This window comes from Amblyomma americanum, chromosome 1 (genome assembly GCF_052857255.1).
Source record: "Amblyomma americanum isolate KBUSLIRL-KWMA chromosome 1, ASM5285725v1, whole genome shotgun sequence".
NCBI classification, from domain to species: Eukaryota; Metazoa; Arthropoda; class Arachnida; order Ixodida; family Ixodidae; genus Amblyomma; species Amblyomma americanum.
The window spans coordinates 26,982,162-26,994,037 of record NC_135497.1 but is presented as its reverse complement, the minus strand read 5'-3'; positions in this window follow the sequence as shown (position 1 = coordinate 26,994,037).

Sequence of the window (11,876 nt, the reverse complement as noted above, 5' to 3'; positions counted from 1 at the left end):
TGTGTGAACTGACCGCCACTGGCCGCGAGCGAGGAGCCACGTGAGGTGAGCGGAACCTTTCTCCCCCACCGTTTTGTGTGCGCTCCACCCTTTTTGTGCATTTCACCGCCGTACGCAAGCGGAAAACTCCCTCGTTGCGGCGGTTGTTTTGTTGCTGGCTGCTAATTGTATTTCTCGGGAGCAATAAACGCTCATCCGAGGAGCATACTCGTGTTTGTCCCCTCTGGACCGAACCCGCCGTGGTTGCGACTTACCGCACCGCGGGTTGGAGGTCACAGCTCTGACTGCTAGGGCTGGCACGCTGGTTCTAGAGAGCGACTACTGCGTCTATCCGCTCATTCCTCTCTAAACGTGTGGCTCGCTTTCGAGTAGATACCCACTTGTCTAACCCACACCACCTCGCCCGTGGCACTCCTCAGGGTGCTGTTCTCTCTCCTACCCTTTTCAATCTCGCTATGGCCCCTCTCGCCTCCCAGCTAGCTGATATTCCCGACCTGCATCATATATTTTACGCCGATCACATCACTCTCTGGTGTTCATCTGGCTCTCCCGGTCACGTACAGGACACCCTGCAACGTGGCCTAGATCTCATCGACTCCTTTCTCACCACCGCGGACCTCTCTCCTGCTCCTGAGAAATCCGAGCTTCTCCTTCTCAACCATTCCACCTACCAGCGCTCACACAACCACTGTGTCTCTCTCCACCTTTCTGGCTCTCCCATTCCTGTCGTCACACAGTGCAAAGTTCTTGGCTTCCCTTTGCATGCGGCTAAGAATGTGCAAGCCCTCCACCGCGCTGTCACCACCTGCCACTCTGTAACTCACCTCCTGCGGCGCGTGGTCACTCGACGCTCAGGTCTCCACAAGGCTCACGCGTGCCGCGTTGCCCACGCGCTGGCCCTCAACAAAGTCTTGTACTTTGCACCCTACGCTTCTTTCACTCAGACTCAACTTAACGCTCTCGAGACTGCCCTTGTGGGCCTCTACAAGGCAGCTCTCAACCTCCCTATCACTACCTCTACCACTAAGCTCTTTGCCACAGGCCTCTTCCATCCTCTTCGTTCTCTTCTCAGTCTCCATCGTGACTCGCAGCTTGCCCGGCTTTCCCTTACCCGTCAGGGTCAGTGGTTATTGACTCAAGCGGGTATCTCGTCCATTCCAATCTCCCCGTTTGCCTCTCCTATTCCCACCCCCGCTCCCAATCTTCGTATCCTTCCCCTCCCGACCAACATGTCCCCCGTCCTGCACGCCGGACGTCGTCATGCGGCCGCACAGCACCATTCCCCTCTCTTTGATACCCAGGGTGTGGCCTACACGGATGCCTCCTTCGTGGCTCCTCGAGGTTCCTGCGGCTACGCCCTGTACCATCCACACCTCCCTGCTCCTGAAACCCACACCAGCGGGCCGTATCTACACCCTCCAGACGCATTGTCCCTCGAGGTCCTCGCCATTGCGCATGCCCTCGTTCCCTCTCTCCAAGAGTACACAGTCTATTCAGACTCACAAGCCGCTATACACCACATACAGAAACGCACCCTGACCCCTTCTCTCCAACAGGAGGTCGAACGAGCGGTCTCCGCACTGCAGCCTTCCATCGTTTTCCTCCGCTGGGTCCCTGGGCATTCAGGGATTGACGGCAATGAGCTGGCCCATCAGCTCGCCCGCGACACACTTTTCCGGGCACCGTTGATCCCCTGGCCCAAGCCCTCGGAGGACGGTGGGAGACTCACCCTTCGCCGCACCATAAAAGAGGTCTACCTTGAGCTCCGCCTCGACAAACGCCTTTACCCTCCCCCTCATCCATCACTCACGGTGCCGGAGTCTTGCCTTCTTCGGCACATTCAGATGAATGCAGTTACCACCCCGTCCCGCCTCTTCCTCTATCGCTATCGATCGGACCCTTCCTGTCCCAACTGCTCCTGTATCTATGCGGACCTGGCCCATTGCCTCTTCTATTGCCCGGCTGCTCAGCAGTCGGGTTCCTTCCCCCCACCCTTTCTATCCATCACCACCTGGCTCGACTGGCTTGGCGCTGAAGGGGAAGAAGAACAGCGGCTTCTGGTCGCCCAGGCGGTCGACATGCTCGGCCTATAAATTATGGTCGAATAAAAGTCTTTTACTACTACTACTACTACTGCTTCTAGCCCCTTTGAGCGTTATTACAAGAATAACCCCCATAAGGTAGAACTCGCGGAGCGTTCGGTCACTGCGTGGAACTACCTGACGGAGAACAGACGGGACGTCGGGCGCAAACCCAGTTTCGAACACTCAGCCTGCAATCGTGGTTCGTGTTTCACTGCAAAGTAAAGAGTTCGACTCAAAGCTCGTACGCTTCAACCAGTGTCAAGTTCAACACTGCTGTAAGCGATGCTTCGTCAGAAGCGTCAACTTGAGTATCGCTGCGGCTGTCCGTGGTCGTCCGTGACTCAGCAGATCCAATCTACCGCGAGGAATTCGCCACGCAATTTGATTCTTTCATGACGTTAAAGGTCATCCGAATTCGGGACATACACTTGGCCGCAGTAGACGATCCTGCTTATAGGTTGCCGAAACGTGCACATGTGCGTTTGCGAAGATAGGAGAAGCTTCTTTTTTTTTTTCTAAATTGACGTAGAAAACGTTCGCTTTGAAAAGACTGCGTGAATGTGCACCGGAACAGATAACACTCTTCAGAGTACGCAAAGAGAATTTATTTGTACACCAGACAATATTTAGACACGAATAGTACATAAGGTAATCTCCAAACGACCCGAGCAGAAAAATGGTCAAAGCAGTCGCTAATTTTGACAGAAAGCAACAGGTACAGCTAATTCCCGAAAACTGTCAGCTAAACCAAATAGGTTGCTACAGCTGCTCTGCCATGCCATTCAGTAGAAGGCGCAAAGGCACGCTGGTTTCCAGTGTAAGTTGAGCTTAACTACGTGTGGTGTTTAAAATACACATATTATCCCGCAGACTTAACGGAATCGCTTGTAAAAGAAGGACTTAGTCTTTAATCCAGAGGTTAGCAGAGAACCTCACAACGAAGCAAAACTAATACTGTTGCTTTCGCTGTACATTGAAGGTTGACGCTTCACAGAGGCTCCATCTCTGCGCAGAGCGCGAGGCAATGAAGAAAAGAAAGGAAATTGGTTTAGAGGAAAGGAAATGGCGCAGTAAATCTCACAAGTCTTGGTGGACACCCGAACCGCACCGTAAGCGAAGGGATAAAGGAAGGAGTTTACGAAGAAAGGAAGAAAAAATTTGGAGGACGCTTAAGCTTCGTTTTTTTCCTCTATTTTTTTTAGCCAGTGCCTAAGAGGAGGCCAAGGCTAAAGGCTAAGAGTCTGACGAGGCCTTGGCCCCTTGTACATGCGGTTGCATGGAAGAACAAATCTCGCATATACATTTGGGTCAGTACAACGATTGCGGAAAAAAATACAAGTTTTCAAAAGACAGAAAAAATAATGGACCACCCTGTACATCAGTCCGAAACAATTCATTCATGCAGTGGTGGTGGTAGTGGTTTTATTAAAAATAATAGTAAAAAGGAAGGAAAAGATATTTGCTAGCCCCGGCATCTGCCATCGATACTGAAGCACCTGAGCTGGGGCAGCGGAAATAAAGGACAGCAGGCAGAATGGAGAAATGAAATGAAAGAGGTGAGGGGACAGGAATAGAGCATAGCGGGGAGAAGTAGTATGTACAAACTATTTACACAATAAGAAATGTGTCCAGGTTGTGCGCGTGATTAGTTCATTTTAGAGGAATTAAATCACACACGCGCACAGCACTGTGTTGGTTACAACTGGAATGGGGCGTCCAGTTATTAATCGTTCAAGGTAGAACTCGCGGAGCGTTCGGTCACTGCGTGTAACTACCTGACGGAGAACAGACGGGACGTCAAGCCCGTGTGTTCGAGGAATGCACAGAGGCTCACCAAAGTTCGCTCACGAGTGCGCGCACTGCCCTGCGGCCACAATAGCGTCTTGATGGAGTCTGGTAGTATGCCATGCGCCCTATAGGCCGCGAGCATATCGCGACGAGCATCGGCGAACGCGGCACAGCGAAGGAGCAGGTGTTCTAGTGTTTCCACTGCACCGAATCCGTCACACACATCACTCGTCGCGATTCCGTGACGCACCCGTCGTTCCCCGGGCCACACGCAGCCAATGCGCGCGCGGAGGATCATTGCACGTTGTGACCGTGTAAGTGCGCGACAGCCGGTGACACTGTCGATGCGCTCACCTCCCGCGATGCGTGGGTCGGGGTGCTGCTTTCGGAGATGGTCGTGGATGGCCGCACGCACGTCCTCCAGCGCAAGGGGCAGATCGCTGGCAGGTAGTTGGTGTGCAGCGGTCGCGAGGTCGTCAGCTTCTTCGTTGCCGGCGATGCCGCAGTGACCGGGCACCCACTGTGCACGCACGGCACAACCTCTCTGCGCGAGACGCTCGATGCGCGAGCGAATTTCCCGCACTAGTGGGGTACCGCGGCCGTTAGATTGCAGGCTGCTGAGGGCGGCGCGGGAGTCGCACAGCAGAGCACTCCTGGGCGGCGGAGGGCCGAGGGGGAGCAGCAGGTCCAGCCCGAGCCGGATCCCCATCAACTCCGCCGTGGTGGAGGATCCCAGGAAGGCTGCGTGTTGCTGGCTGTGCAGTCGCAGGGCGGGGATGGTGGCCGCCGCAGCAAGGGAGCAGCTGTCGCGGGCCACTGAGCCGTCGGTTTACACGAGGAGATGGTCCTGGAGCTCCTCGTGTATGACGGCTCTGGCCAGCTGCTGCACAGCACAGCGGGGTGTGCTCCGCTTTCCCGCAATGCCGACGATCTCTCGCTGTACCTCCGAGGCAGCAGGCCAGGGCGTGCAGGAGCCGTAGGGGGGTGGGCCTTGGGTCAATTGCTCATACTCGAGCAGCGCCGCGCCAATTCGTCAGCGCGGGTGCGAGCGCAGCAGCGAGCCGCCGTCCGATGCGCGGTGAAGCCGGTCGATGTGATTCAATGCCCTGCGCGCTGCTTGGAGCTCAAGGGGCCACGCTCCTGCTTCGGCCAACGTTGCGGCGCACTGCGAGTTTTTGGCAGGCCTAGGCACACGCGCAGGGACTTGTGGTGCTGAAGCTCGAGTTTCTTCCAGCACTGCTTGCGCACCGTGACGAGCGGCAGCGCATAGAGCACCGCCCCCAAAGCTGCGGCATTGTATAGACGCAGCGCGGCTTGCTGGGAGATGCCCTGGCCTCGAGCGGTGAGCTTGTGCACGGCGGCAGTGATCCTCTTCATCTGCAGACAGGCCTTGGTCGCCGCAGGGCGGAAGGAAAGGCGCCAGTCGATGTCCAGGCCAAGGTACCGCCCCGATTTACGCCAAGGAATCGGAGTCCCGTCCAGTGACAGTGGCGCAAGGTGCGCGCGCGACACCAAGACTTTTGGTTGCGCTCGCAAGTCGGCATAAAAAGCAATGGCAACATTATGCATCAAATGCGAAATTCGCAATAAAAAGTCAGAACTATATACACTACGAAAGGAAAAAAACAATCAAAATAATGCGGTTTTGGAACAATGTAAAACGCAATACATGTACAGTGGCAATACAATTTTCATGTACACGCCCCGAAAAAATCTAGAATATGGTTATTCAACCGTTAAAGCAAGTCATCGAGCCGTGTATGAAATTCTGGAGTTAGCCAAGATGCTTCTACATTCACTTTTAAATATATCAAAGGATTTGCTGAAGTTGACGTTTATTTCAGAGCGGTTCAACAGTTTAGTGGACTGAAAATTTATCGTTTGCCTACCGTAATTGGTTCGTATCTTTGGCGCTCTCCTTTTAAAATCGCGGATCGGGTATGTGCTCATATGTTCTATCGGAGGGACATGCAGTTTATTTCGGTAGGTCCATTGCAGTAGTTTGAAGTAATAGATCAGGCTTGCTTTGAGCATACTGTATTTAATGAAAGAGGCCTGGTTCGCAGGTTACGTCTATCGCCTTTGTAATTCTCACACAAGCGTAGTCTCTTTTTTTGAGCAACAATTAACTCATTATAGTTATAGATTGTGGTGGTGCCCCAAACTAATATTACATAATTCAATCTGGAGTAAAAAAGGGAATAATATAGGATTTGTTTTAAATTTGTAGGTATAAGGTTCCAGATTTTGTAGATGCTGCCAGTTATTTGCGCCAGTTCAGCTGTTAATTTATTAACGTGCGTGGTCCATGAAAGCTCTTCACAGAACCATATATATGCCCAAAAATTTTTGTTCTTTTACCTGCTCTAACAAATTACCGTCATAGGTTATATTTATTGTTGTGTAGTCTCGCCTATTTATGGGCTTGAAAACTATGTACTTTGTTTTGCTTCTGTTTAACCTCAGTTTGTTGTTTGAAAGCCACCGTGATAATTTACCTAGGTATTCATTAGCAGTCTTTTCCAAGCCTTCTTTGTTTGCTGCTGTGAAAAACACATTCGTATCATCCGCATATAAAACTATATCAGAAAAGCCATTTATTGAAGTAATATCATTTATGTATACTAAGAATAAAAGCGGACCTAAGATGGATCCCTGGGTCACACCGTATAGAATTCGCATTTTACGGGATGATACGCCATTCATGTCAACATACTGGCAGCTGTAACTTAGATATTTTTTAAATAAATTGAATGCTACGCCTCGTACGCCGTACATATGAAGCTTTTTCAACAAAATGTCCTGCTGTACAGTATCGAAAGCTTTCCTTAAGTCTAAAAATAATCCTAGAGTCAAAAGTTTGTTTTCAATATTTTCCACAATCTTTTCTTTGATATGAATCAGGGCCATTTCCGTTGATATTTTCCTTTGAAACCCATACTGAGCAGAGGTTACAATCTGATGCTTTTCAAAAAAAGACGCGAGTCGGTCACTCATAACACCTTCAAATATTTTTGAAAAAACCGGCAGGACAGAAATCGGGCGATAGTCATTAATTTCTAATGCTCCACCACCTTTATATACGGATGTGACTTTGGCAATTTTTAGTTCTTCAGGATACTCTCCAGACTCAAGCATTGTATTAATAATATCTGCCAGTATTGGACTAATAATAGATGCGGTGTACTTCAGTGGTAGGGCTTTTATTCCGTCGTCACCAGCTGCGGCACCATTCTTTAGTTGCGTGATTTTTCTCTCAATTTCAGCAGGAGTAGATGGAAAAAGCATGATCGATTCTGGCAGGCTATGTCCTTGCGGGTGGTTATCTGTGCACGCACGTATTTTGCCCATAATAGTGGCCAATCCAAACAAAGTGACGATTCATTTTATGTGCCCGTTTCTGTCCATCGACGTGCTCGTTGCCGCTCAGTATCTCTTGCACACCATCTCGTGTCTGCTTTCTGCTCATAAGGTGGTTAACCACGTCCCACTTTTTTTTCTTCTGGTCTCCATTAATCTGAGTAAACTTTTGCTGAAAGAAACCGGATTTTGCCCTTTCAAGTCCGAATTCAGTCTATTCCTGAACTTTTTATACTGAGCAAGCAGAGTAGGATCACGATTCTTTATGAAAGATGGTACATTTTATCGCTTTCTTTTATTCTTTTATATAGATCTTTTGTTACCCAATGTTTTCTTATTTTTCTGTTTATTGTCTTTCTCGCTGAGGAAAAGCTGCGTTATAGCATGAAAGATACTGAAGAAGAAACTTTTTATACGCTGATTTTGGGCTGGTGTCTTTAAATATGGGATCCCAGTCTGCTTGTTCTAGAAGCGAACGGAAGTCTTCCAACGCGTTTTCGTTCATTGTACGAACCAGTAACCTGTTACGCTTCCCTTTGCCATAGTTTTTCTCCGCGACAGAGACAAGGCAAAAGATTGGCATGTGGTCACTGATATTGCTTGTTAACACACCAGCAGACAGATTCTCGACTTCAATGCTCGTGACGCAGACATCAATACACGTGGCTGTATTTCAAGTAATCCTGGTTGGTAGCGTTATCATATTTTTTCATGCATGCTCATGAACAATATCTAGAAATTCCTTTGCGCATGGTCCATCAGATAGTGTATTAATGATCACATCGCCGAGAATAACAAAAGATCTAGGCAGCTAGATTCCCAAGTGATTACAGGGCGTTTTCGAAAAAAAAATGATAAATTTGGCTACAATGCCGGATGGCGGCCTGTACAGTGCACCGATCACCACGTTAGATATCTTAACAAAAGGCTTTAAATATTTTCATTCATCTTATTTAGATACCCAAGCGAGGACAAGACCCAGTCAGGAGGTTTAGCACCTCCTTTTGTCTTGCCTCGTGGGCAATACCTGTATGTTGCCCAAAGGAGAAATAAAAAAGAAATTCTTGAAGTATACGGCTATGCCACCACCTCTCCTATTTTCTATACTAATGGTTGCGCTCTTATAACCCTGAATGTGTGGCGGCACATCGGCGTTCGTCAAACATGCCTCAGTAAGGACTATTACAACAAATTTTACCGTATGTGAGTCGAGAAACATTTCGAAATCATCTATCTTGTTTTTAACACTTCTCATATTCAGATGCATCGTAGCAAGCAGTCCATCCCTATTTGTGTACGTTTTGTTGAATGTAGGGCTGTCATAATAGGAGCAACCATTTAATAATAATAATAATAATGATTGGTTTTGGGGGAAAGGAAATGGCGCAGTATCTGTCTCATATATCGTTGGACACCTGAACCGCGCCGTAAGGGAAGGGTAAAGGAGGGAGTGAAAGAAGAAAGGAAGAGAGAGGTGCCGTAGTGGAGGGCTCCGGAATAACTTCGACCACCTGGGGATCTTTAACGTGCACTGACATCGCACAGCACACGGGCGCCTTAGCGTTTTTCCTCCATAAAAACGCAGCCCCCGCGGTCGGGTTCGAACCCGGGAACTCCGGATCAGTAGCCGGGAACTCCGGATCAGTAGTCGAGCGCCCTAACCACTGAGCTTCACCGCCGCGGTGGCTCAGTGGTTAGGGCGCTCGACTACTGATCCGGAGTTCCCGGGTTCGAGCCCGACCGCGGCGGCTGCGTTTTTATGGAGGAAAAACGCTAAGGCGCCCGTGTGCTGTGCGATGTCAGTGCACGTTAAAGATCCCCAGGTGGTCGAAATTATTCCGGAGCCCTCCACTACGGCACCTCTCTCTTCCTTTCTTCTTTCACTCCCTCCTTTACCCATCCCTTACGGCGCGGTTCAGGTGTCCAACGATATATGAGACAGATACTGCGCCATTTCCTTTCCCCCCCAAAAACCAATTATTATTATTATTAGTCGAGCGCCCTAACCACTGAGCCACCGAGGCGGGGGCAACAATTTCCCTGCCTGTCTATTTTAGGGGTTTCTGTAGCACATAGAAATGCGGATTATGATATCTAGCTTGAAATCTTCGCAATATCTGCCATATTTGCTATCCTCACAATGTCTGTCTCATCGTCCTTCCTAGCCAGAATTCGGCCGTCAGCAAATCACACAAACTTCTATTCTGACCTTTTCTTTTGAGCAATGGCTGCACCGAGAAGTTTTTTGTTTGTGCCAGTCAGGTGTTCGTTCACGTACATAGGAGTGCCTTCGCCGCCATAGTCAAGGTCTTTAGTGTCAATTTTCTGCTTCTTACATTTCAACAAGAGATTGTCTCGCTTTGTGCGCTGTACAAAACGGGCGACAATGTTCTTCTCGTCGGATTTGACGGTACTGATGCGGTGGCACACATCGATATCAGAATCAACAATCGGCTCGTCTACCAGGCTTCCAATCCTTTTCACTATGTCTGCCGCATCGCCTTCCTGAGGTACACCTTTTATTTCCAAATTGTTCGCTCTCATATACTGCTCCAGTTCTTAATTCTTTTCGGTCAGCTTTCGGTTTTCAGCAGTTAATTTTGTTTAGTCAGTCTTACAAACTTCTTTCCGTAGCTCTTTCATATCAGATTTGATTTCGTTGACGCCGTCACAAATGTCACTAAAGTGCTTCACTCTGTCTTTCTAATTTCGCTGGTTAGCCGTTATTTCGCGCTTGAAATCATCAAAAGTTTTCAGTAAATCTTTCACTTTCTTACTAATTGTTAGATGACAAAAGATAGCAAGCTATAAGGCAGTTTGCAAAACACACAGTCAGCGTCACAAGAAAAAGCTAAAGCACTTCAGGAGCATCTCATGCAGACAACATATGTAAGTAGTCAAAGTAAAAAGTGGCAGCAGCGACAAAGCGGACAATTAAAATTTCAGAAGTGTGAGTACGTCTCATTCATAACTAACCTAAAGTGGAAGCAAAAAGCCTTTAGCAGCAGTTCTTCGCAGCTTCGCCGCTCCTGCCAAGTGAAACTTGTCTTGTCTGTTGCCAGGAAGAAAGAAAAGGAAAGTGCACAGGCCTGCCCACTGGCTCAAGCCGAGGCACAATCGCTACCACATGCAGATAGTAGGAGAGTTCAAAGATGGGATAGAAAGACAGGATAGAAAAGACGCGGGGTATAATGACCCAGGCCGATCCCGGAGGCAGTGCAATACCGGGCCAACTGGTGGCGGAAGTGAAGCAACCTTCAAACACTCCGCCACATTTCCAAAAATAAGTCCAATTGCGTCCCGTATCAGATATTCTACGGGGTCTCCTATACAAGGCGGATTTAAAGTGGTGGCGAAGGCTGGGCCGAAAAGTGGTTTAGCGCGACTGCAGCACAACCAGAGGATGGGGGGCAAAACACTCATATAAAGAAATGATAAAGCTACAAAATTGGAATGTAATCTGCCAATAGAAAAGAAAAATATATTAGCACCTTGTTTTATGAAAGAGGTAAGTCATTTTATTAAAACCTGGCAAATTTTGTATTTTTGCAACACTCTTGACCTGCCCCCTATTCATTAGTGTGCGGTGCATTACAGCGCGTCTTTGCAGGCCTTGTTTCGATACCCGGCTAACCCGGCCACAGTGGCGGGAGCTTGGCTTACGAAGCGATTTCTTATCGCCAGCTCTCTGCGATGGCGCGCCTGGTAAAGCGTATAAATTTAGCTCGCCGGTCTCAAAATGCTCCTTTTGCGAAGTTTTCGTCGTCCTTGCACGTCGCTTCTTTGTCACCGTTCGGTAAGATTTGCACCCCGCTGCACCGCTGCGGCAGTTTTCTCGGTTTTGTCGTTTCCTTCGGCGTGCGTCCAGTGCGAAGTCTTTTTCCGTCTTTGCACGCTTCGCGCTCTTCTTTTGAAGCGCTTAGCGCTTCATTTCAAGATGAGCTTGCGGCATGTGAAGAAACGATGCTCCGTGGTATGTGCACTGCGACAGCGTGGATAGTACCATTGGTGTCACGCTACACCGATTCCCGCTGGACTTTCACAGGTGAGCTCTTGACAGTGTCGTCTGCTCTAGGTATGCGCGATAGCTTCGATATGGTTTCGCCGGGCTGTTCGCTCGTGTTTCATAGCTGTAACCCGTTCGTGCGTACTTGGCTTCATGTTTTCGGGGATATTTATGTACTACACTGCAGGGCACACACTTTCAGTGCTGAGGTGTGCGAAAGAGGCCCACATTTTTCTAATTTATAGTGAGTTTCATGCAGCTGACTATCACCAACGTGAACTTCACACCGGGCTCTCAGGAGCAACCACGTGCACGCTACTGACCGGGAGGCCCATTTAGAACAAAGTTTGCTACCTGACAGCTCTGAGTACGACATTGTTTAGTTTTGCAAAACCATGAAGCCAATTTGAGGATCCCCTCGCTGCTGGGAGTATCGAAACTCAGCCTCGTGTATGTGCGCGGCTTTGAGGAGGCTTTAACTGGATTCGCTCAGCAGGAGTTATTGCCTGCCTTGGTATTGCTGTCCTACATATACATGACTGTCAGGGTAATTTTAAACGCACTTCACTCTCGTCACTCGTTGAGCTTAGAAAAGCAGCTAGCCGCGTGGCATGAGGATGAGCGTTACCGCAATCTGG